General features: G+C 42.4%; 1 protein-coding gene and 1 pseudogene across 8 annotated transcripts in view; one reads left to right on the forward strand and one right to left on the reverse strand.

The window, feature by feature from the left end:
* WFDC3 (WAP four-disulfide core domain 3) overlaps window positions 1-26,096 on the forward strand; it is a 49,441-nt gene that overhangs the window by 14,334 nt on the left and 9,011 nt on the right. For 2 of the 8 annotated variants that reach the window (XR_003003475.1, XR_003003474.1), the window contains exon 5: window positions 13,450-13,522. The exons of the other annotated variants lie outside the window; for them this stretch is intronic. The gene's annotated coding sequence lies outside the window, so the exon portion shown is untranslated. The remainder of the gene's footprint in view (window positions 1-13,449; window positions 13,523-26,096) is intronic. 8 annotated transcript variants of the gene reach the window in all.
* LOC112400830 (GTP-binding nuclear protein Ran-like) lies at window positions 8,376-9,395 on the reverse strand (annotated as a pseudogene).

Below are 26,096 nucleotides of genomic sequence, written 5' to 3' on the forward strand. Positions count from 1 at the left end.
CGGTAGGTAGCAGTTTTAACCAGCAAGGGAACTTACGTGTTTGTTTGGGGGCGGGCTCAAGACCAGCCAATCTCTGCACCCGCCTCCAGAAGCTTAAAAGTTTACAGGGAGGCCTTAGCCTGGTTCAGCCGTGTACACCGTGCAGATGGTTTCAACAGCATCCTTCTCTTAAGGCTGCATCCTTGGAACACCTCCCACTGTGGGAACAGTGGGCAGAAGGTACATTCCAAGCACGGGGGAGGGGGTGAGGAGCCTCCGATTGCCCGGGTCCCATGCACGGGGCAACCAGCGGTCACGTCCTCGCGATGACCTCCTCTAATAAATCCTTGCCCTGGGCAGGATTTTCTGAGGTTCTGACACTTGCCAGTCTTCAAGTATGGGTTGACCAAGACCTGTTCTTTGACCAGAGACAGTGAGTCTTGCAAGTCATCCCTTCTCCATCCCTTTCCTGACCATCTGGTGGTAGAAGTCCCTAGCTCCACAGGTGCGCTGAGCCCTGACAGCACCATGAACCCCTGCATCCTCTCCCTGTCGTCCTCCTGGATCTCACTGCTGTCTGGTGGGGCACAGTGTAATTGGGGAGTGGTGCACGTAGGATGAGAGGGGCAGGAGGCTCAACCAATGCCTGAGGCAAGGGGCCCTCTTGTCAAAGAGATCAGTGCAGAGAAGGGCAGCCTCATTTAGATTCACAAGCATCAGTAAAGAATGAAGAAACCCCCAAAGGAGTTCACAGGGAACACTTTTTGAGCACTAAGTCCCAGGTGCCAAGCTAAGAACTCTCCATGTACAATCTCATTTAATCCTTATAGTGGCCTTGAGAAGTCCCATGTTTTTCAGATGAAGAAACTGAGTCAGAAGTTTATTTTTTTATTAAAAATTTTTTATTTTATTGAAGTATAGTTGATTTACAATGTTGTGTTAATTTCTACTGTACAGCAAAGTGATTCAGGTATACATATACACACATTCTTTTTCATATTCTTTTCCATTATGGTTTATCACAGGATATTGAATATAGTTCCCTGTGCTATACAGTAGGACCTTGTTGTTTATCCATTCTCTATATAATTGTTTACATCTGCTAACCCCAAACTCCCAATCCAACCCTCCCTCACCTTCCTCCCCCTTGGCAACCACAAGCCTGTTCTCTCTGTCTGTGAGTCTATTTCTGTTTCGTAGATATGTTCGTTTGTGTCGTATTTTAGATTCCACACGTAAGTGATATCATATGGTATTTGTCTTTCTCTTTCTGGAGAGTCAGAAAGTTTAAGTAACTTGCCCGAAGTCTCAGAGTAAGTCAGAGGGCTAGTTTGAACCTTGGTCTGTTTGACCTCAAAATTCTTCTAAATTATTTTTTTAATATTTACTTATTTATTTATTTTGGCTGCATGGGGTCTTAGTTGCGGCATGCGGTATCTTCGTTGCGGCATGTGGGCTTCTTAGTTGCAGCATGTGGGCTCTTAGTTGCGGCATGCATGCAGGATCTAGTTCCCAGACCAGGGATTGAACCCCCGGCCCCCTGCTTTGGGAGCACGGAGTCTTACCCACTGGACCACCAGGGAAGTCCCTCTTCTAATTTTAATATTCTACTTTCTCTAACTATAAAGTAGTGGTAGGCTAGTGGTTTGGGATCCACTGCGATAGTTTGAGAAGTAAGAAAAAGAGAACAGGCAAGGATAACTCTGCATCATACTCTCCCTTTCATACTTCCTCATTTATACTCTGTCATCATGTCCTCATATACTGACTGTCAGACCACCAGGTAACAGCTCTTAAATTGTTTTCTTCCAACGACAACCTAGACCCCAGCTCCAGTCTGGACCAGGACACCTGTGCACTCAGGACAGGGAAATTGTTACCGAGTCCAAGCTCGCTCTGCTAGCTGCATGACAGGCCAATATATTGGAGACAAGGTGTTGAGGGAAGGAATGCAAAGCCTACTGGCAGACCAAGGAGATGGCAGACTAGTGTCTCCAATAAATCATCTAATCAGGGTTTGGAAAGGCCATAAATTTTGCAAGTATCCCCTGGAATGGCCAGCCTTGGTGAGGGGATGTGTTAATTTCTTCTTTCTTGCAGCCATCCACAGGTGGACAGGGTTCCCTGCGGCAGGCCATTATGTCTGATTATAGTAACAAAACGGAAAGCAAAGGTTGAAGTCAAAGAAACAGATCGAACATGGAGTCCGATTTAGCTCTTCCTGTTAAGAAATGAAATGGAGTTTGTGAGGGTGTCTCATCCAGACACTGAACATGAGGTGTAGGGTGCTCGGTGAGGGATCAAGACCTATTTGGAGTGGTAGTGGGGCTCAGATGCTCCTCCTCTGGGACCCCAGGCTTAGCTGCGCTTTGAGGGCTGGGAGTTTTGAGTGGAAGGAATTCCTTGTTGGTGCTTTTACGCTCAGAGCCACCAGAGGGCAGCAGAGGTCGTCATAGACCATTTCCAGGCAAGAGAAACGTTATTCTGAGCTCGTCCCAGCTTTTTCAATCCACTTTGAGAAAAAGTTACACAGCTGGGTCTATACTCCAGATCCCTACTGAATTACATGTAATAAAGCAAGACCTAACATTATGGCCTTCCTTTTCATATGATGTGGAATGCTTCTGCACTTTTGGTAACGTTTATCTTGGGGACATTATCCATTATGCTGTATCAATGTTTCTTGTACCAAAGTCACAGGGCAAATTCCTTGTGGAGTTCAAGATCAGGAGTTTCCGTCTCATGATAAGCTGTTATGAGAATGGGAAATAATTTATTGGACATCTCTTATGTTGCTATCGAGAGATGATATTTCATTTTGGCTACCAGGAAGCCAAGAGCTTGTTTTTTGTTTTTTTAAATTGGAATAGAGTTGCTTTACGATGTTGTATTAGTTTCTACTGTACAGCAAAGTGAATCAGCTATACGTATACATATATCCCCTCTTTTGGATTTCCTTCCCATGTAGGTCACCACAGAGCATTGAGTAGAGTTCCCTGTGCTAGGCAGTAGGTTCTCATTAGTTATCTATTTTATACATAGTATCAGTAGTGTATATATGTCAATCCCCATCTCCCAATTCATCCTACCCAAGAGCCTGGGTCTTGGAGCCAGGGCTGGGTTTGAATTTAGACTCTTTGTTGCTTATTATCTTTATGCAAAATGAATGAGGATAATAACATTATCACTTTGCCCACCTCACAAGATTTCTGGGAAGAGTCAATATATAAAGTAAGCACTTAGCACAGAGCCTGACACAAAATGCACACCCAATGAATGTTAGCTATTGTTACTCAGTTTCTCTACCCTCTTTTATTGTCTCTGACTTTTTTTTTTTACTCTCGGTTCAATGATTTTTCAGTTTTATGGAATCTGTTTTATAGTATTAAGTTCCTCAAATCCTGTTTGGAGGAAGGGGGTGTATACATATATGAGAGCTTAGTACCAGTTAGAATTCTTAGGCAGAAAGAAATATCTAGAGCAGCACTCTCCAATAGAAATATATTGCAAGCCACATTTGCATTTCAAATTTTCTAGTAGCCACATTAAAAAAGGAAAAAGTTTGGTGTTTACTCAAAAAGTGAAATACAGAATTACCCTATGACCCAGCAACTCCATTCTCAGGCATATCCCTAAAGGAATTGAAAACAGGCGTTTAAACAAAAACTTGCATATGAATGCTCATTGATACGCTATTTACAATTGCCAAAAGCTGGAAGCAACCCAAATGTCCATCAGGGGATAAATGGATAAGCAAAATAGAGCATATCCATCCAATGGAATATTATTTGGCCTTAAAAGGAATGAAGTACTGACATATGCTACAGCCTGGATGAGCCTGGAAAACATCATAGTAAGTGAAAGAAGCCAGACACAAAAGGCCACATTCAAACAAAATATCTAGAATAGGCAAGTCCATGGAGACAGAAAGCCCGTTAGTGGTTGTCAGGTCTGGTTTTAGAATAGAATTACAGTTTACCTGTGAACAACATGGTTTTGAACTGTGTGGGTCCACTTAAGGGTGGATTTTTTCCAATAGTAAACACTGCAGTGCTGGTTGGTTGAATCAGAGGATGTGGGACTGTGGATCCAGAGGAGCTTCGCATAGGGAGGGCTGCCTATAAGTTATACTCAAATTTTCTACTGTGTGGAGGGTCGTTTCCCCTAACCCTGGCCTGGTTCAATGGTCATCGGTACTCAAGTGGGCTTTTTAATGTACAGATTTCCAAATCCCATCCCATATATATATATATATAAATGTATTTATTTATGGCTGTGTTGGGTCTTCGTTGCTGTGCGCAGTCTTCTCATTGCGGTGGCTTTTCTTGTCCTGGAGCACCGGCTCTAGGGGGTGTGGTTCGTGGGCTTAGTTGCTCCGTGGCATGTGGGATCTTCCCGGACCAGGGCTTGAACCCGTGTCCCCTGCATTGGCAGGCAGATTCTTACCCAGTGCGCCACCAGGGAGATCCCCCCCATCCCAGATATTTGATTCAGTAGGTCAAAACTAGGGCAGGCCAAAGAAGCTGCTTGTTTATTTATTAGTAGTAATTTTAAAAGTGCTCCTCAGGGGATTCTAGTAGGTGATCTGGTTTGGGGATCTCTGAATTAGAAGTTTGTGAAAATGAAACCGCGCAGAACCCTGTGGGGCTTCTGGGCACGGAAGCCTTCCTGTGTCCCCCCATTTCTTGGTAATAGGCTTCAGCTTCCATGACCTTCCCTGAGTCCCAAAGGGCAGATTCTAACAGTTGCTAATCAGGGAAGGGAGGGGATGCAGAGACAAGGGAGGAGCAGCCCAGAAACAGTAGCGCAGCCTTGGGGCAGGTTCCCAGTTCTGCCTCAAGGGACACACATAACAATATCTTAGAGCTCTTCTGCAGAATTAAACCCCCCAACAAATGGAAGATAAACTACTTGATGAGGCATTCTTCATTCCAGAGAGAAGGTCATAGTTTGATAACCTGGAGAACCACAAAAGCTCATCAGGAGACCGCCTGAGGCCAGATTAAACAGGCCCTGCACACACCCTGATCCTTATCAGCAACTCACTCCACCAAATTCCCCTCCCCTATCGTTTGCCTGGCAAAACAATAAAACTATTCTTTTCTAATTCACCCAAAACTCTGTTTCCAAGATTCCGTTTGGCATCAGTGTGCAGAGGCCAAGTTTTCAGCATCAAAAGTCCCTCTCAGCTACAAGGATCTGTGAGCCCAATTCAATAAACTTTTCTTTTCTTTTCTGTTCTTTTTTTGGCCGTGCAGTGCAGCAAGCCAGATTTTAGTTCCCTGACCAGGGATCAAACCCCTGCCCCCCTGCAGTGGAAGCATGGAGTCTTAACCACTGGACTGCCAGGGAAATCCCAACCTAATTCAGTAATCTGAAATGTTCATCCAGCCTTTACTATTTTCTTGTTTTTCTCCTTCGGCTTTCCCATATGTTCAGAGCTGTTTATATTCTTGGGGCCATGAGTCTTTTTTGTTATTCCTTTTCTCCTCCCCCTCCCCCTTCCTTCATCTCTTCCTTTTCCAGTTTATTATCTTTTGAAAAACCTGCATAATCATTGTTGAGATATCCAAACAAAGAGGAAGATTTCCTGGCCCATAGATAACCCTCACAAGTGTTAATATGGGCAGCAATCAGGGGAAGTACCTGTGGTTCTGTGATATTGGCATTTGTCATTCAACAGTATGTCATAGAGAGACTGATTTTTAATTGTTAAAGTATTCTGTTTCCCTATTTATTACTTTTTTTATATTTAACAAGGCTTTTGCTGTTTCCCATGATCTTTGCCAAGTGGTTTCAAAGGCTTTTATTTTCAGTTTTATTTCAATGAAGCCAATAAGTTTTTTAGGTGACAAAGCCTCTATCTTTTTGCCACCCTTCTTGGGCTTGCAGATAAGATTGCTATTGATTTTTCTTTATATAGAGTGTACTTGGTTTCAGTGTTAAGGTTCTTCTGTTCTGCATTGATCCATTTGCTATGGAGCTTATATCTTTCCATTTTTAGAGTTCTCCCAGTTAAAATTATTTTCCTTTATTTATTTATTATTATTATTTTTGGCTACACCTTGTGGCTTGTGGGATCTTAGTTCCCTGACCAGGGATCGAACCCGTGCCCCCTATATTGGAAGGCGGATTCTTAATCACTGGACCACCAGGGAATTCCCTCATATTCTTTTATCACGGGAACTATTGAATATAGTTCCCTCTGCTATACAGTAGGACCTTGTTGTTTACCCATCCTATATATAAGTTTGCATCTGCTAATCCCAAATAGATTCCACATATAAGTGATACCATATGTTATTCGTCTCTCTCTCTCTCTTTTTTTTTGACCGTGCCACGCAGCATGCGGGATCTTCCCCTGACCAGGGATTGAACTCATGCCCCCTGCATTGGGAGCATGGAGTCTTAACTACTGGACCACCAGGGAAGTCCTGTCTTTCTCTTTCTGACTTACTTCTCTTAGTATGATAATCTCTGGGTTCATCCATGTTGCTGCCAATGGCATTATTTCATTCTTTTTTATGGCTGAAGTAGTATTCCATTGTATATATGTACCACATCTTCTTTATCCATTCATCTGTCAGTGGACATTTAGGTTGTTTCCATGTCTTGGCTATTGTGAATAGTGCTGCTATGAACATAGTAGATTGTTTTTGATAGATAATTGCAAATAATGCTGTAGTGAATATTCTCGAACATGGATCTTTATGTACAATTATTTCTATGACAAAGTTTTAGAGGTGAGCTTCGGGGTCAAAAGCATGTATTATACATTATAAAATTCAGCAGATATTACCCAGTTCATCACAGCTTTGCCAACGCTCATTTATCTGTAAATTTAAAGGGTGAAAAATGGCAGACCATTAACTTATATTTCCCTGACTACTAGTGGGGATGAGATTATTTTAGCATGGTTATTGACATTTTGAGTTTGTGAATTGCCTTGCCTCTTCTTCCACTTCGGTTATTTTTATCTTGGTCTTTTTTCTTACTGATTTATGAGAGTACTTTATAAATTATGAGTCTCAATTTGCTGTAAGTATTTTCTCCCGGGGTATTATTTGCCCTCTCATCCTGTTGTGGTTTCTTCAATTGTGTACTTTTAATGTTTATATAATTATATACATAGAGTTATATGATGAAATCTGTCATTCATAAATATATGAACACACAAACAAACATAGGGGCTTCTGAGTTTTCTGTCTTGGAAAGTCCTCTGTCACTCCAAATTTAGAAAAATGTTTTCATATATTTTCTTCTATTAGTTTATCATTTTATTTTTTTTTACATTTACAACCTTAATATATTTGATATTTATTTTTGTATAAATGTGTGGAGTAGGTATCTAATTTGACTACCGTATGAAATGAACAGCAAATTGATCGTTTATTGAAGGATATATAAAATTTTCCTTGATTTGAAATGATACTTCATCATTTTCTCAATTATACTTGGATCACTTACTGGATTTTCTATCTCATTTATCTATGACTGTTTTCATTCCTGTACAACTACCACACTGTTTTTAAAAAATTGAGATATAATTTACATACTCACAAATTTAATAGTTCTTAGCACAGTCACAAATTGTGCAACCATCACCACTGTTTAATTCCCGAACATTTTCACCACCCCAGAAAGAAAACTCATTCTCCCATTGCCCTAGCCCCTGGCAACCACTAATCTACTTTCTGTCGCTATAAATTTGCCTTGTCTGTATATTTCACATAAATGGAATCATACAATTTAGGGCCTTTTGTGTCTGGATCCTTTCACTTAATCTTTCCTTTCCCTTTCTCCCTCTCTCTTTCTTTTTTAAAAAAGATATTTGAAATAAAACTTTATTCTGATTCTAAACGAAAGGGAGGAATGCCAGTAACAAGATTTCACCACTGAATATTGTGATGTGATAGTAGCAATCTTCTATTAGACACTAAAGGAATAAACAGCTGCACTCTAAAACAGCTAAATATGCAGGCCCCCCAAAAAAAGAAGTTTTGTGGGGTTTTTTGCGGTACGAGGGCCTCTCACTGCTGTGGCCTCGCCCGTTGCGGAGCACAGGCTCTGGACGCGCAGGCTCAGCAGCCATGGCTCACAGGCCCAGCCGCGGAGTGGCATGTGGGATCTTTCCGGACCGGGGCACGAACCCGTGTCCCCTGCATCTGCAGGCGGACTGTCAACCACTGTGCCACCAGGGAAGCCCGAAATAAGGTATTTTTAAAACTGCCACATTCACTCCGAAGCCTGTTCTTCTCCTTCAGCACCCCAAAGGTTAAGCACACATCCTGCTCAACTTATATAATAATAAAGTGGCAAACATGCTGCACCACTGACATCACAGGACAGTTGCCTGTAAAACTAGACTTCTGACCTTGTTCTCCAGACTCATGTTCTCACAGGTCGTCATCCTCATTTGGGTGAACAGTTGTCTGAGCAACCTCTCAGTCATGCTTATGTTACACAGCCAAAGCCAGGTGCATGACAGTCTGGTAGGGCAAGTGTAGGCATGCCACAAACTCCAAGTTAGGGTCTCTAATTAATTTTCTAGCCAGCCAGAGGAAGGGCTTTTCAAAGTTGAATTTACTTAGGACAGAAATTTCATAGTACTGAAATTTCTTTTTTTAGAAAAATATTAATTTATTTATTTGGCTGCATTGGGTCTTTGCTGCTGCACGCAGGCTTCCTCTAGTTGCAGCGAGCAGGGGGCTACTCTTTGTTGCGGTGCGCAGGCTTCTCATTGCGGTGGCTTCTCTTGCTGCGGAGCACGGGCTCTAAGCACGTGGGCTTCAGTAGTTGCGGCACGTGGGCTTCAGTAGTTGCGGCACGTGGGCTCAGTAGTTGTGGCTGGCGGGCTCTAGAGCGCAGGCTCAGTAGTTGTGGCACACGGGCTTAGTTGCTCCGCGGCATGTGGGATCTTCCTGGAGCAGGGCTCGAACCCGTGTTCCCTGCGTTGGCAGGCAGATTCTTAACCACTGCACTGCCAGGGAAGTCCCTGAAGATTCTTTTTTAGTGGAGGACAATTTTGTCTTACCTTTCCTGTCCTTATTATCCACTTTGTTGCCACACAGCACAGTGGGGGTGTTTTACTCCTACGAGATCTCCATTACAGTTAAGCACATTCTTGTAAGTAACTCTTGATGTTGCATCCAACATTACAATGCACGCTGGGCTTAGATATAATAGCCATCTCTCAGTCCACCAAATTTCTTCTGACAAACTGACCGTACATTGAACTTAATAGATCATCTGCTGGTGTGGAACACAAGGGGATGGACCTCAACACCCAAGGTAGCTACATACTTCTTTTCAAATTTACCAGTCAAATGATGTTTCATGAAAATAGTTTTTCCAGTAACACCATCACCCACCAGTATAAGTTTGAACTGAACTTGGGGTTCTCCTTGGGCAGTCATTGTGATATTTCTTCCAGAAGCATCTCTGTGCCCCATCTTAACATAATATTTTTAAGGTTCATCCATGTTGTAGCATGTATCAGTACTTCATTCCTTTTTATTGCTAAATAATATTCCATTGTATGAATATAGCACATTTTGTTTACCCATTCATCAACTGATGGACATCTGGTTTATTTCCATTTTTTGGCAATTATGAATAAAACTTTTTTTTTTTTTTTGGCTGACTGCAGGGCTTGCGGGATCTTAGTTCCCCAACCAGGCATCTAACCCATGCCCCCTGCAGTGGAAGCGTGGAATTGTAACCACTGGACCTCTAGGGAATTCTTGATAGTGCCCTTTAAAGCACAATTTTTAAAAATTTGATGAAGACCAATGTATCTGTCTTTTCTTTTGTCACTTGTACTTTTAGTGTCATTCTAACAAACCATTGCCTAACCCAAGGTGACAAAGATTTGCCTCTGTGTGTTTTCTTCTAAGAGTTTTATAGTTTTGGCTCTTACATTTAGGTCTTTGATCCATTTCGTGTTGGTTATTGTATATGATGTGAGGTAGAGGTCCAATTTTACTCTTTTGCATGTGTATATTCTGTCGTCCCAGCACCACGTGTTGAAAAAACTGAGCTCCGCATTGAATTATCTTGGCCCCTTTGTTGGAAATCAATTGATCAGAAATGTAAGAATTTATTTCTGGATCCTCAATTTTATTCAGTTGACCATATCAGAAGAAAATAGGGTTAATGTATCACAATAGGGTAAGTGAAGCAAACACCGAATTGCAAAATACCACTGTTTTAAGCAGTAAAGTTTAACAGAAGATAAAAAGCTTGCAATGTAGAAACATGAGGTGACTAGTCAGGCCTACCCCCCCAGCTTTATTGAAATACAGTTGATAAATAAAAATTATATTTAAGGTGTGCAACATGATGTTTTGTGGCCTCTCCCATTGCGGAGCACAGGCTCCGGACGCGCAGGCTCAGCGGCCATGGCTCACGGGCCCAGCCGCTCCGCGGCATGTGGGATCTTCCCGGACTGGGACACGAACCTGTGTCCCCTGTATCGGCAGGCGGACTCTCAACCACTGCGCCACCAGGGAAGCCCGCAACATGATGTTTTGATATACGTATACACTGTGAAGTGATAGCAAAGTAACATATCCATCACCTCATATAATTACCATTTGTGTGTGTGTGTGTGTTGTGAGAATATTTAAGATCTACCTAGTAGAAGCTAAACTCTTGATGTCTATTCCTCACTGTTGGGCCAGGAGTCTGGAGGTGCCTTGCTCCATGGTTCCAACAGTGTCAACATTTTTGTTTAACTTACTAACTAGCCCAGCTCCCAATAAGGAGAAGGAAAACTGAATGGGAGAGGGTCTAGGCTATAATGAATTGAATAAATATCTCCCAGGATGCTGGAAACCTTGGTGTTTTGCATGAAGTATCTCTGTTATCACGTGCGGTGAAAGTCCTGCACTGTGTGTCTCTGGGGGAAGAAAGTGAGATGTTCCATTTCAGTGGAAAGCATACAGCACAAAATTTTAGATGAAAGAGGTGTGAGGCAGAAAATAATGAGGGTCATTAAATTTCCTTTATTTTTTTCCATTGCATTTTCTGTTCTGTCTAGTAGAAAACTAACAATTGAAAGTTCTTGAGAAATGCTTGAGACACTCATGTACCCAGTAGCATTCCATTAGAGGGAAGGACTTTGTATCGGACCAGGCAATTTCATGGCAGTTATATTTCATTTCTGGCTAAGCCTCTTTTTTCTGTGGTGTCACAGCTTCCTTAACCCACATTTATGGGCTCAATTGGAATTCTCTTTCACCTGGTAAAGCAGGAAAAGGAGGATTATATTTTTATCTAAAGTGAATGAGCCTGACTATCAGGGGGGATATGGTTAACGCTTCACCAAAAGGACTCTGAAGCCCTAGAGCATGTATTGTACATCATCTGAGGTGGTAAAGGTTCATGGAAGTTAGAAAGCACGAAAGCCTGAAAGATGGAAAGATTAAAAACTGCCCAGGAAGTCCCACCATGAGCTCATATTTCTTCTGTCTAGAATGTTACTTTGGGTTACCCAATGTGTAAAGAGCCCAGTTAAACAGAGGTTCTGGCCAAAGGTGGGGCAATATGGAATGTACAATATTTGAAGGAGGAATGTTTTTAAAACAAGTTACAGCCTTATAAGATACAGCACAAATATGCTACCTATTTTTCCTTGCTTGTATTATAGAATTAAATGAAATTCCCTCTTTTCCATTTTACTTACTGTTTTATTTAAGATATGTTGATTGATGTTGAAACTTGCCATTTGATACACTGGTTGCAGAACTTCTGGGCAGGATTCAGGTAGTGCTAAAAGAGAAGGGACTTTTCCTGTAAAACCCTAGCTCTGAAGGTAGTTGAGGTAGTGAACGGGACTTCCGATGGTCTCTTTTGGGTTGTGTTAAATGCTTTTGGCTATTTTAATCGTAAGCCTTAAAATGTTTATGAATGGAAAACAGTGCATATGAGTTAAAGAGTCAAGGGGTAGAATGTAGTGAATATTTTTGGTTTTGTCCACTATCCTCCATCTGGTAACGGCACCCCAATTGTTCTTTGCAGAACTTTCCCTCTGCATATTGGGCTCTCAGTCATGGTGTCCTTTCTTTCCTATAAGTGTGGGCAGGAACAACTCATGAATGGGAGAATGGGGAGCTGTGAGTATTTAGGTAAGAGTCAGAGAATCTAGGCTTTTAATGTTCAGGGATTTTGGTTCATATTGGGCAAATTTTTTTTTTTAATTCTTTGGCCTTGCCACGCAGCACATGGAATCTTAGTTCCCTGATCAGGGATCGAACCCGTGCCCGCTGCACTGGAAGTGTGGAGTCTTAACCACTGGACTGCCAGGGAAGTCCCGGGCAAATCTTAATTCTGTTATCTTATTGGTGCCAGGATATTTTCTTTTTGCTAAGGGGATAAATTATTTTGTACTTGGACATTATGAGTGAGAAAGGATTAAAACATTTTAGCTTGTAATGCATAGACTATATCAATTCTGTTATATATATTATGACTCCACATCTCCATGTGATTAATAATATATATTCTATGTGGCAACAAATATAAGCAACCTTGATATGGATCTAGGTGGAACATTATTTTTGAAAAATGTTAAACTCATGTTTTAAAATTTCTGATAACCTTTAAATGTTTTTGCATACTTGAGTTCTAGAGTGTCATTATGATCCAGTCCTGTGTTGAGAATGTAATCAATATACAATTAGTTTCTCTGCTATGCTAGGTCATATATTGTTAGAGGAAGCCAAATGAGGCATAATTCCTTTTTTTTTTTAAGGCTTTCATAATTAAACTGTATAAAAGACTTGGAATCTGATTTAATAGTCAGTGGGTAGAGGCTAAGTATCTTGTGTTGGCTGGAGTACATTCTCCACAGCATGGAGACAGATCAGGGCCAAAGGCTGGAGTAAAAGGTATCTGGTTCCATGGTTCCAGCAAGGTCAACACCTTTGCTTGTCCTGATCACCAGCTCCATTGTCCTTATTAGGACAAGGCTGAATAGTGTCAGGGCTGGGTGGGAGAGGCCCTAGGCTATGATGAAGGAATATGTGTTCAGAAGAAGGGCTACCTGATGGCACCATTATTTAAATATTGGGTTCCCGAAGTTCCTGTACACTCATGTGCAAGCATGGGAGTGAATGTTCAGAACTGCAGGTCTTCAGGGAGAGAAGATGAAATGTGCCATTTCAGTGTGTGAGGTCTAAGATACTGGGTGAAAATGTTATGGGGTGGAAAACAGTGAGGGTCATTAACTCCCTGCTTTGTCTGGATAAAACTTTTAAAAGAAGGATGCTTGAGAAAAGCTTGGAGTACCTAGTAAACCCATTAGAAGTCTATTTAAATAAGGAAGGAGTCTACATTAGACCAGTTATGACGTGGCCCAAAGGCACAAGTAAATTTTATGAGAAAGCAAATTACACTCTCAGCCCATGAGATATACTCTTCTTGTTGTGTTGTCACAGTATTTGAAATCCACACTTATGGTTTCTTCAGGAAGAAGCTGATTGTCTGCAGTCCCAGCTCTCAGCTGCTAGGTTATAAGAGCTATGAATGACAAAGCCAAAAGGTAAGATGGATGGGGGGAGGGACTTCCATGAGCGATGCACTTGACATGAGTCACGCACTCGATGCTATTGGGACATCTAGTGCCAACTGTTTGCAAAATTTTGGAAGAATCAATGATTAAAATTCCATGTCTCTCTTCATATATCTTCCTATGAAGGCTGCCTGAGTTGTGTTGGTGTCCTTGTAACTTCCAGGATATCCAAACACAGGCGTTCATCCCTATATCCTTAATTTACTGTTTACCCAAGTAATTCATCCCTTGTGGCCACCATATATTACATGACTACGGTGAATGAGGGAATTCCAAGCAGGCCCCTGTGGACCCAGGGAGTTTTTAGCATTTAAGCTTCAGAAAAAGCTCCTTGATTTATTGTGAATATCTAACTCTCCTAGTCATGCTCTAAGGATCTTACTTATCTCATGAGTCTTACAGTACCCATTACTGTACACACCTTATGTATTTCTCCCTGAGGACTGTGGCCCACGGCTTCTGACCTTTTTCCATCAATTCTCATTTGGAAACGTCCCAGCCTGAGTCACAAGGCTAATTGGGAAGGGATCCAATTCATAAACTCCTAACAGAATTTCCTTCCAGTCTCACTCTGACTACTTTCTGCTCCTTTGCAGATGCAAGAGATTTTATTTATTCATTTTATTTATGAGTCTAATACTACTTGCTGACTTCAGGTTAAACAGCTCTCTCTACCACTGCACCAAAAGATTCTCCGGATTTGTCTAATGAAAAGTTTCAGCAATCAACTCCTTTCTTGGGCATCCACCTTCTAGGACAGGTTCCCTTACTGGTTACTGCATTAAAGGTTTCTTAAGCAACTCAGCCCTACTGATACACTACTATACTTATTTCTATCTTGAATCAATACACCTTCTTCAAAATCTTCAGAGTCATTCCATACCTTTATATATAGCATCCTGTACAGTAGTCAACCTCCCGTGTAGGATCTTTGACTGAAGTAATTCTTTGTTCACAGGCAGATACTCACTTAGTTCTGGTTGAATTAAAGGGGGAATTTTGTTCCAATCAGGATGTGCTGACAGGATACAAAAGGACATAGTAAAATTCCCATTAGAAGAGTCCCAGATTCCAACCAGGGCTAAGCCTCTGACCCCTCCTTTGGCTTCACCACATTCCCTTTACTCTTTTTTTTTTTTTAATTGAAGTATAGCTGATTTACAATGTTGCGTTAATTTCTGCTGTACAGCAAAATGATTCAGTTATACATATATATATGTATGTACATTCTTATTTGTATTCTTTCCCATTATGGTTTATCACAGGATATTGAATATAGTTCCCTGTGCTATACAGTAGGGCCTTGTTGTATATCCATTCTCTATATAATAATTTGCATTGACTAACCCTAATTTCCCACTCTGTCCCTTCCCCACCCCACATTCCCTTTACTCTTTTTTTTTTGGCTACGTTGGGTCTTTGTTGTGGCACACGGGCTTTCTCTAGTTGTGGCGAGCGGGAGCTACTCTTTGTTGTGGTGCGTGGGTTTCTCACTGTGGTGGCTTCTCTAGTTGTGGAGCACAGGCTCTAGGCGCGCGGGTTTCAGTAGTTGTGGCACGCGGGCTCAATAGTTGTGGCTCACGGGCTCTAGAGCTCAGGCTCAGTAGTTGTGGCCCATGGGCTTAGTTGCTCTGTGGCATGTGGGATCTTCCTGGACCAGGGATTGAACCCATGTCCCCTGCACTGGCAGGCGGATTCTTAACCACTGTGCCACCAGGGAAGTACCTGATGTGGATATTGAACCACCTTTGCATCCCTGGGATAAATCTCATCTGATTATGATACACGATTGTCTTAATGTATTGTTGAATTCTGTTTGCTAATATTTTGTTGAGGATTTTTTGCATCTATGTTCTTCAGTAATATTGGCCTGTGATTTTCTTTCTTTCTTTTTTAAAATAACCTATAAGTTTCTTTATCTTTGTCAAATTTTGGTATCAGGGTGAGGCTGGCTTCATAGAATGAGTTTGAAACATCGATGATTGTCTTTAGCTGTGAAATCTCAGCTAAAATCTATGAGACAACAGAAGAAGTCCCACTCCATAGCCTATCATAAATACATTCATTTCGCACCATTGGTCTACTATAAGTTACATAAGTAGTCTCCTCCTTTTGAGTATTAAATCTGATTCAAATATTTTATATCCATAAGTAATATTGATGAACATCTTTGACCACATCATTATTTCATCAGCACATCTTTTAGTAATGATCTTCACCTGGTGTGATGCCTGTGGGTCCTCCAGTCCAACACCCGCTTAATCCTCCAAAAACATGGGTCCATTCCTGTATCATCACCAGTTCCTTCAGTTGGAAATCCATATTGTGGGTGCCTATGAAATAGGAGAGCTCCATTTCCCAAGTCCCTTCACTACCTGTTCCTGCCTCAGGCTCTTTTCATATCACACTCTTATTTATGCCCTGAGTAAAAAGTTCAAATACATGCTTCAACAATTAATACACATCTTCGAATTTTATTCCTTTATGAATAATTGGAACTAAATACCAATACACTAAATGTAAATAAAACTTCTATAATATTCAACCCTTGTAAAATTCTGACATCATGATTTTTTTTAACATCTTTGTTGGAGTATAATTGCTCCAATAATGTTAGTTTCTGCTGTATAACAAAGTGAATCAGCTATACATATACATACATCCCCATATCTCCTCCCTCTTGCATCTCCCTCCCACCCTCCCTACCCCACCCCTCTAGGTGGACACAAAGCACCGAGCTGATCTCCCTGTGCTATGCGGCTGCTTCCCACTAGCTATCTATTTTACGTTTGGTAGTGTAGATATGTCCGTGCCGCTCTCTCACTTTGTCCCAGCTCACGCTTCCCCCTCCCTGTGTCCTCAAGTCCATTCTCTATGTCTGCGTCTTTATTCCTGTCCTGCCCCTAGGTTCTTCAGAACCATTTTTTTTTTTTAGGTTCCATATATATGTGTTAGCATACGGTATTTGTTTTTCTCTTTCTGACTTATCTCACTCTGTATGACAGTCTCTAGGTTCATCCACCTCGACACAAATAACTCACTTTCATTTCTTTCTATGGCTGAGTAATATTCCATTGTATATATGTGCCACATCTTCTTCATCCATTCATCTGATGTCATGATTTTTAATTAGCAATTATTATTTACACATCAGCTTTATAAAGCTCAAAGCAATGCCTTCCAATAGAACTTTTTCTGCAGTGATGGAAATGTTCTATGTCTGCATTGTTTAATATATTAGCCACAAGTCACATGAGATTATCAAACACTTGCAATGTGATTAGTGAGACTGAGGAGTTGATAGAATATTTTATTTTATTGAATTGTAATTAATATAAATTTACACTTAAACAGACTCCTGTGGCCAGTGCCTGTGGTAACAGATCAAGATTAGATGATTAAGAGAGTGACAGCTGTAGTTTGAGTGGGCCAACCTTAATGTGAGAGGCCTGGCTCATTAGATCAACTTGAACCACATCTGGTCAACCCATGGTGATAAAGGAGGCTGTAGAGTTTTCTGAACAATGTTTCCAGCTCTGGGCCAGGGGTTACCAGGGATCAGCCAGATTAGAAGGGTGTCAGATTAGAAGAAAGATGTGGGACATGGAATGGTGATACATTTATCTTGGGAAAACTTCATTTGGAGGGGGTGTGACTGGGGCAAAGTGGAATCATGGGAGTAGGTGACCACAAATTTCCAAGTTGGTAAATTTACATGGGACTTGCAGAGGCAAGCAACATCTTCCATAGCTGCTGGAGGTTTAGTAGAGAAATCGAGATCATTGTTAAATTAGCTGAGCTTTTATCATTTGATTTAATCGCACGATCTTTCAGGGATGGAGTACTTTCCACAAATATGCCTTGTTCCATCTGAGAAGATATTTCAGAGATCGGAGACACGATACTTGTCTTCTTTGGGAGCTAATTTATATGGAACCTAGAGGAAAAGTTTAGAAACATAGAGTTTAAGGTGGAATGTACATGTTGATTCCTTTATAAAACAAGAATTTTGGATAAACGAAGGTTTGGGAAGACACAAATAATAATAGTAACATTTTCCTTAGACTCTCTGCCAGGCACTGTGGTATGTGCTTTGCCTGTGCCATCTCATTTTGTCTCATGACACACCTGGGGTAGGTATTATTCAGCTCCATTTACAGATGAAGAGGTTGGAGCCTTGAGGACTTGGAAATACTCAGCATCTCCAGGTCAGCAAGGGCAGAGCCGGACTGAGTCCCAGAGCAGCCAGGACCCCTATAGCCCTATAGCCCTTAGTCTATTCCTAGTCCTCCCTCTGAATGGGATATTCCCACTCTTCTTTTTTGTTTGTTTTCCCTCCTATTCTATTTTCCAAATCAAATATAAATTCGCCTTTAAGAAAAATAATTTGTAAAACACCTGAGTCCAGCAGACAAAATGGAAGTAGACAGCTGGTATCTGAGGGCTTCTGGACTAGCCAGTGAAGATTTTCTTTGCGGGAAAAATTCATGAAGTGTTCGGATTAGGCTACACCTTGCCAGCCTGCTTCTCAGCCCATTTGAAAAGTCAGAATGATGTCCTCACTATATGCCAGGCATGGTTTTTGGTTTTAGGGTACCGTGGCAAAGGAGTCAGACACAGTTCCTACTTTTATGGGACTCATACTCTAGGTTGAGAAAATACTAAGTTAAACAGTTACAGTATAATGTGATAAAGTTTAAAGTAGGGCCAAGATAAAGGTTCTGTGAAAAGAAAAGGAGAACCATTCTGTCTGGGGTGAATTGGTGAAGCTTCCATGGAGATTTTTATTTAATATGAAACTTGAAGCATGAGTGGGAGTTTGTTGAAAAGTGGGAGAAAAACATTCCAGGCAGAGATAAGAGCTTGAGTTAGAGGACAGAGGGAGAGAGTGCCTGGGGCCTTGGAGAAAGACCAAGTTTAGTGAGGCAGGTTTCTAAGCGTGAAAGGGAATGAGGAGTCATGAGGCCCGAGTTGAAAGCAGGAGGAAAAGCATCAGTGGAAACAGGAAGTGTGAGAATCTACTCAGCAGAAGTGAACTAAGCCACCCAAGGAAACAATCCTTTGGGACTAAGGCATACCAAGCCTTGGGTTTGTAATCCAGCTCCACCGCTGACCACTTGGCTAGCGCTGAGCATATTACTTTAACTCTATGATTCGCGGTTCCCTTGTCTGTAAACTGCGTATTATGTTTGCTGTGAGGACCCCATGAGATGAAGCACCACTTGGCTAAAAATGTTAGTTCTCACTGACAAAGTTGGAAGCCCTTGACTACTCCCACCAGAGCCCAAGTTTCCTGGGAGACTGTGATCAGATCTGCTTGAGCTTGTGGGGCCTTTAGGGACTTTCCACCCCCTCACTTGTTCCCGTAAACCAATTCTTCTCCCTATCGTGCGCCACTCCTTCTCCCTATCGAAACCAATTCTTCTCCCTATCGTGCGCCACTCCTTCTCCCTATCGAAACCAATTCTTGGAGTTTTTCAGTTGACGGGGACTTGCCAGACAGCAGGTAATTTTCCAGTTGCCCGTAACAGGTATACGCCCTAACCGCCACAATGAACAGACAACTATAACGGCCAGAAGGTGGGACAAAAGTTCCTAAGCCAATGAATTCAAAAGTCACCACATTTACCCAATCATTGTGAGAATATACCCGCCCTATGAGTAAATAAACCTATAAAGAGTATGTGATTCCGCTTTTAGGGGTTCCCCATCGGCCTCCTGCGTGAGGTTCAGGGAACCCCGGTGCATCGGCTCCTAATAAACCTCTTGCGTGTTGCAGCGGCTCTCGACTCTTGGCGGTTCTTGGGCGAGTTGGAATCCCTCGTAGACCGTTTGGGTCTAACAAGCTATTCTGTCCTCCATGCCCGGCCGCCACAGGAGGCTCAACACTGCACTTGCTGGGCATAAGATGAGTATTTTTTTCAGGCCCTCATTGGCACTGCCATCTCCTACCTCACCTGGTCTTCCCAGCCAACACCAGGGTCTCCAGAGCAGGAATGGTGAGTTGAGGGGAACCATTCTGCAGAGGACAGGCTGCAGGATTGGGGAGAGCAAACACTGCGACACGTGGATCTAACAGATCTCACAGTGAATGCTGCACAGGCCCTGGATTAGGTCACAATGCTGATGCGTTGATTGCTGGCCAGTGTGTGACCTGGGCAGTTAATTATTATAAGGTGCAGAGGAAGTTAGTATGGTGGGCTGATCAGGGCCTGAGCAAGGGTGAAAGTGGTCCTCATGCACTTCAACACCTCTACTGGCCTCTGCTTCCTACTCTTTTTTGAACTCCTTTGTACAGGGTTTCTTAGCTGAAATACCACGGGTTCTATCTTGGAAACTCTGGTGACTTCAGAAGGACTGTTAGAAGACCCTAAGCTCCTAATTTCTCCCCACTCTGAAACAAATTCTACCAAGATATGAAGAGTAGCTTCCTTTTGGTGGCAGAGTTACAGAAGAGTCCATTTTGCTCACCTTTCTTGTAACATTGGTAAAATAATAAAGATAATCCCCCTTTTTTTAAAGAGGAAAAATCTGGAACCCAGGAAGAGTGAGTTGCTGGCAACTTCTAACTTTTGTAGAATCTTTGCAATGACCAAGTTCTTCCATTCCACGTGACCTCATGTAATCCTCACAAAACCCGAGGTATGGATGTCCTCTTCTTCTTTCCCGTGAGGAAGCTGATGGTCTCAGAGATGTAGAGTGAGCTGACCAAGGCCACACAGTGTGAAGGGCTCAGCTTGACTCCTTGCCTAGGGCTCTGTCGACCCGGTGGCTGGCAGACACTGTTACCTGGCAAAAGCTCAGATCTGAGTGTCCTGTGCTCCCCCTTGGGCCGTGACCCTGCCTCCTCATGCTGTTCTGTGTTGCAGAACTCACCCTGGACCACATCCTGCCCCAGGGAGTGAGGACGTAGCCCCAGGAGGGGAACTGTGCAGGAGGGGGCCATCAATGACAAAAGACCTTGTGGGAATATTTGAGTCCCTAGAGAGGCTGGAGAAAGAAAACTGGGGAAAACTTGTCTGGGAAAGTCCAGGTCCAACCCTGATACTTAAAACATGCTGTGGGAAACATGAGCTGAAATTCTCCATGAGACATAAGAAATTGCCACAGCTCCAGGGTGACGCTTTTGCTGGGAGCTGTAACCCTATGAGGTTTGCATCCGAGTAGTTGACATCACGAAGCAAGGCCTGCATTTTGCACTGTTTGTTCTAATACTAATCTTTTCTGTTTATGAAACATCTCTTACATACCAGGCAGTATGCTGTGCACATTACATAAATCATCTTGTGTGATCTTCACAAAAACTCTATGGCTCAGATTTTATTGTTTTGCCTTTTTCACAGATGAGGAAACCATGACCCAGGGAAGTTATGAGACATGCCCAAGTTTATTTAGTTCATAATTGGCCAGACTGGGATTTAACTTGCGTTTCTCTGACCCAAGCCTTTGTTAAACCATTATACTGTATCATTCTACCACTACCTTGCCAAGGATCTCTGCCCCTCAGAGAGGACACTCCCCTCCATCACTTTTCATACCCCAGAGAGACCATCAATTCTCCATGAACTCAATGCCTGTTCACTTCTGGGCTTTATTCTTTCTGGAAATGGAGTCTGGCAGAGGAAGAAAGGAACTCATAGAGTTGTGTTTGGGGTGGCAGAGAGATCTTAGAGATCCTTGGCTTAGGGTGGGAGATAGAATTGGATGTGTATCTATTGACCTAATTCCGGTAAAATATAGCAATTTTGTACCAGTATAGCTCCATTTCCTGCTCCCATCTTTTGTGCTTTTGCAATATATCTTACATTTATGTATGTTTTAAACCTAACAATACAGTGTTAATAACTATTGCCTTAAACAATCTTATCCTTTTTAAAGAAATTAAGAGAAGAGCGCATACACACTTTTTTTTTTTTTTAATTTACTTTTGGCTGTGTTGGGTCTTCGTTACTGTGCGTGGGCTTCTCATTGCGGTGGCTTCTCTCGTTATGGAGCACGGGCTCTAGGCGCGCAGGCTTCAGTAGTTGTGGCATGTGGGCTCAGTAGTTGTGGCTCACGGGCTCTAGAGCACAGGCTCTGTAGTTGTGGCGCTCGGGCTTAGTTGCTCCATGGCATGTGGGATCTTCCCGGACCAGGGCTCAAACCCGTGTCCCCTGCATTGGCAGGTGGATTCTCAACCACTGAGCCACCAGGGAAGCCCCCCGCACTTTTATCTTTACCTGCATATTTATCAATTCTGATATTCCTGAGTTCTAGAGATATTTTCTCCCCTTCTCTGAAGACCCTATTTATATTCAAGCTCTGTGGCAAAAAAAATACTAAGAATTATCCTCTGCTAAAAATTCCACTTGTCTTTCTGAAGACATAAATTGACTCTGCTCTTAAAAGTGATCAAGCTTGTTTTCCCCCTCTGGTCATTTATTTTGAACATAAATAAGGTGAAAATAGAAATAAACTCTCCTGGTATATGTGTGTTTTTGGTAAACGTATTTGTTATACATACAAGCGAGTCTTCTCTCTAAGTCCCCGTTTCTGTTTTGTTTATTATGTTGGGATGATAACAATATCTATCCCAAGGACTTTTCGTAAGAATGTAATGAGTCAAGGCAGAAAATTCCCTGACATGTAGCTGGTACTCAAGTGATGTTAGTTTCCTTCCACCTTCTAGAAAAGATAAACATAATATGGAGGTTATAATCTGAATGGGGAGACTTTACTTTTTCAAAATTCCACCCTTATTTACTTCCCCTGTCCCTACACTACCCAAAATCATCAGGTCTCAGTCAAAAGTAATTTAATTAATTATTTACACACGCACATACACACACACACAGTTGGCGCAGAGTTCATAAGACTCCTTTTTTATATTAGAGACAGATACTACCAAATATTTATTCAAAATAGTTGTAGAGATCAATGAAATGATAGGAAGTTAATATAAGCATTTACTATGTCATCAGAAGTAATCAATTAATTTTTTTTAAATTGAAGTTGATTAGTAAGACTCCTTTGATGAGTATAAGTACTAGATAACTAGCAAGAGCTTCCTGCTAGCTTCTCTAATGTGTTTTTAATAAATCTTACACTAGCCCTCCATCTTCTGGAATTACGGTAAGCATGATGCCCAGATCACCTGAGGAAGGGCCAAGTTACTGAGTCACAGCCAGAGATCTCCCAGGGCAACCTGGTACAGAGTGCCTGCTTGGGAAAGGCCAGTGCCTCGCACAAGGCTTGTTCAGCCAAGTAAGTGCAGGCACACCTCATTAAGCACTGCTCTCACTTTGCGGAGTTCGTATCATGCTGCCAACGTTGGAAATATTTTTATAATTAAAAAGTGTTTATATTCATAACTCTTTTTTTTTGTGGGGGGCAGAAAAACAACATGGGTTTATTTTAAGGCAAGTACAACAATTAAGACCACATAAGACAAACACAGGTCAAGTTAAATTTTTAGTGGGTTTTTTTTTTTTCTTTTAGGAATGCTGGGGGAGGAATCTACTATACAACACCATCACACTTTGTAAATAAAAAGTATCAGATACTTGAGTTCTTTATCCGCCAACAACAACAAAAAATAAATTATTTTCTTGTTTTGTAAAAGACCTACAGCTGGGAAAAGAATTATATCTCATAATTGTACAGGGGGGAAACCCCACATGGGTTTCTTGAATTTTCACTTTGGCAGTTAGAAATGGTCGGGCAAGATGAGAAATGATCCAGTGAACTCAACTTTAAATATTGTATTAATGGCTCTGAAAAACAAACAAAAAAATAGCCTGATTACAAATCCACACATTTGTACAGCACGGTTAGAGAAATTTAAAATTACACACAGCACATACATAATCTATAGAGACCCCCAGAGGTCTATGGGGGTCTCTACAGAGAGTCATTACTGGGTCGCTACGGGATTTGGTCCATAAGTTATAATTTTTGAAACCCCGAGTGGAGCAGTGAGCACAGCCATCCTGGAAGGGGAGGGGGATTTTAAAATCATTATTCATTTCGTTGGGCCGCGTCCCAGTACTGGGGCCTCTTGGGATCTCAGAAACGGGGCGGCGAATTAAAGTCACTTGCAGCTTCGCGGAGGGCTGAGGCTGGCGCGCGCGCTCTCTCTGCTCCCGGGTCTGCGGAAAAAGCGGTGGGCAAGTTTGGGTTCTTTTTGCGTCTCTGCAACCTGTTTGAGAGGGTCGCGTCTGCTAGGCCAAGCCGGAGCGGGCCAGGGCAGAGGAGGGCCGGGGCAGCTGACTATTTCGTGCAGTCATAGGAATATGGAGCTGCGTGGCGGTAGAGAGAAGGCGAGAAAACTGCTTTTCTGAATTACGTATTAAAAGGCCAGTTCTCACTCTAGAAGAGGGAGCACTGTAGCAAAGCTCTCAGCCAAGGGCACCCATAGGCAATCCTGCCTTTCTTCCGCCTGAATGGCAAATGTCAGCCTGTGCTTCCTGGGAGCCTCCTTCTGCTTATTCTGATTTCTGATGAACTGATTTGACCTCCTAAGAGAGCTAAGGAAAGAATACCAGGAATAATGCTGGTAGACCCACCAAAGTGCAAAAGGAGATGTACCCACAGGGATCTGGAAATGCAGGCTTCGGAGGAGCCTTCAAGGAAATAAAGTGAAAATCTGCAGGTGATGAGAGGGTTGACCAACCACTGTGTGAACTATAGTTGGGAGAAGCAGTGGCCAAGGAATGAGGATCGTGGCTGCAGGGAATTTAAAAAGAAGGAAGAGCTACCACTAACGTGCAAAGATGGGTAACACATTTGTGTAGAGACCAAATGTGGTGCTGGTCCACTTAACACTCCCGTTTCCAAAAAGGCATCATGCCACACACACACACGCACACGCACACACACACCCCTGCAAGTGGCATATGCCTGTTGCACATTTCCAATGTATGAAGCATTTGTTTATTCATTGAACACGTGCACCAGCTCTGGGAAATATGCTAAACCAGCATAATTAACCTCAATTTATAGATGAGGAAACTGAGGCTCAGAGAGGTTAAATGACTTGCCCACATCAGGAACACCTGGACTCAAAAGTACAACCTCAGACTTTGAATCTGAGGCTCGCTAAAATCCCACCAAAGCATGCTGGCTTTGTCTTCCAAAAGATCAGATATCTGGAGGATCTGAGAAAGCAGGTCGGTGGGGAATGTGCTGGACCCTGGTGATTGGGGTGATTCTCTAGACAGAATGATTCTCTAAACCAAAAAAGTTGGGTCCTCTTTCTACACAGTAATGTGTGTGTTGTTCCCACAATTCTTTGGGAGCCCCCAGATGCCGGGCATCTAAGACTATGCCTGGCATGCTGTGGGAACTCGGTAAGTGTTTGTTGAATGAATGAGTGATACAAGTTTATTGGAGCTGAACAGACAAGGGTCCCAGTCCTGGTTCTAAAATTCACTATCCATGTGATAATGGTCAAGGTAGCTTAAACTCTCCTCACTTACAAAATGGGGGTTCTAAGCCTTGCAGGGATCCTGTGTGGATTCAAGTGAGGTAATGAATGAAGAGTATTTTAAATGGTGCTTGGAAAGGTAGAGGCACTCAACAAATGGTAGCTGCTGTTTTATTATTGTTTAAGGGGCTCACACCATGAAGTGTAGTAAAGTGGCCTTTGATAAATTCAGATCAGATAAGGCCAAAGGAGAAAGACAGAGCTGTGCTTTGGATGGACCTTCTGTTCCAAGGGTGGGTCAGCCTCATGAACAGCAGAAGTTAGGGATGAAAGAGCTGGATGTGGGATCAGGCTCCTCCTCCTTGGTCCCATTTCTCCCTAAAATGCCAACCCCAGGCTGGGCCACTGGGTGGCACCATGCAGCTCTGGGTCTCTCCCTCACTTCTCCTTCTCTTCACCTCTGCCAAGAGCTTCGATCAGAATCTTAATGTACAAGGTTGGTATGGAACATGGGAGCTCCAAAAATAGCCTGGGAATAGGGCCAGGGGCCCAGCAGCACAAAGAAAGTCTTGACCCAACACCTTCTAGCATGACATTAGGAAAGGCATTTCACTTCTCTGACCTTAGTGTCTTCATGTAAAGTTGGAAGTCCTAATATCTACTTTGAAGAGTAATTGCAAGGATAAAGCTATTCACATAACAGGAACATAAAAGGAGAGTTCAAGAAACTTGTAATCCTGCCTCAGAGAATCTCATGGCATTTTTTTCCCCATTAACAAATATTTACCGAGAACTCAGAGCCAGGCCTGTGTTAGGTATGTAGACTGCGGAAAAGAGTATGATGAGATCCCTGTTCTCAGTCTTCTTGGTGAAGGAAGCGAAAGAGTGATTGAGAGCAGCTCCTGTTTATTGATGCTTTTCTATTTATCAGGCTTTTCATTGGTTACCTCTCACCCTTCAGTAAGCCTAAAATGTGCATATGACTTGCCCATTTACAGTGAAGGAAACTGAGTGCCAAAGATATAGGTGACTTGTCCAGGCTCACACAGCTAGAAAATGATGGAGTCGTTTCACCCCTTCTCTCAGATTGAAGTCAGTTCTCCTCTCACTATCGGATATCTACTCCAGAATGACAGTGAG

The sequence above is a fragment of the Neophocaena asiaeorientalis genome, unplaced genomic scaffold, assembly GCF_003031525.2.
Source record: "Neophocaena asiaeorientalis asiaeorientalis breed wild unplaced genomic scaffold, Neophocaena_asiaeorientalis_V1.1 scaffold132, whole genome shotgun sequence".
Taxonomy (NCBI): domain Eukaryota; kingdom Metazoa; phylum Chordata; class Mammalia; order Artiodactyla; family Phocoenidae; genus Neophocaena; species Neophocaena asiaeorientalis.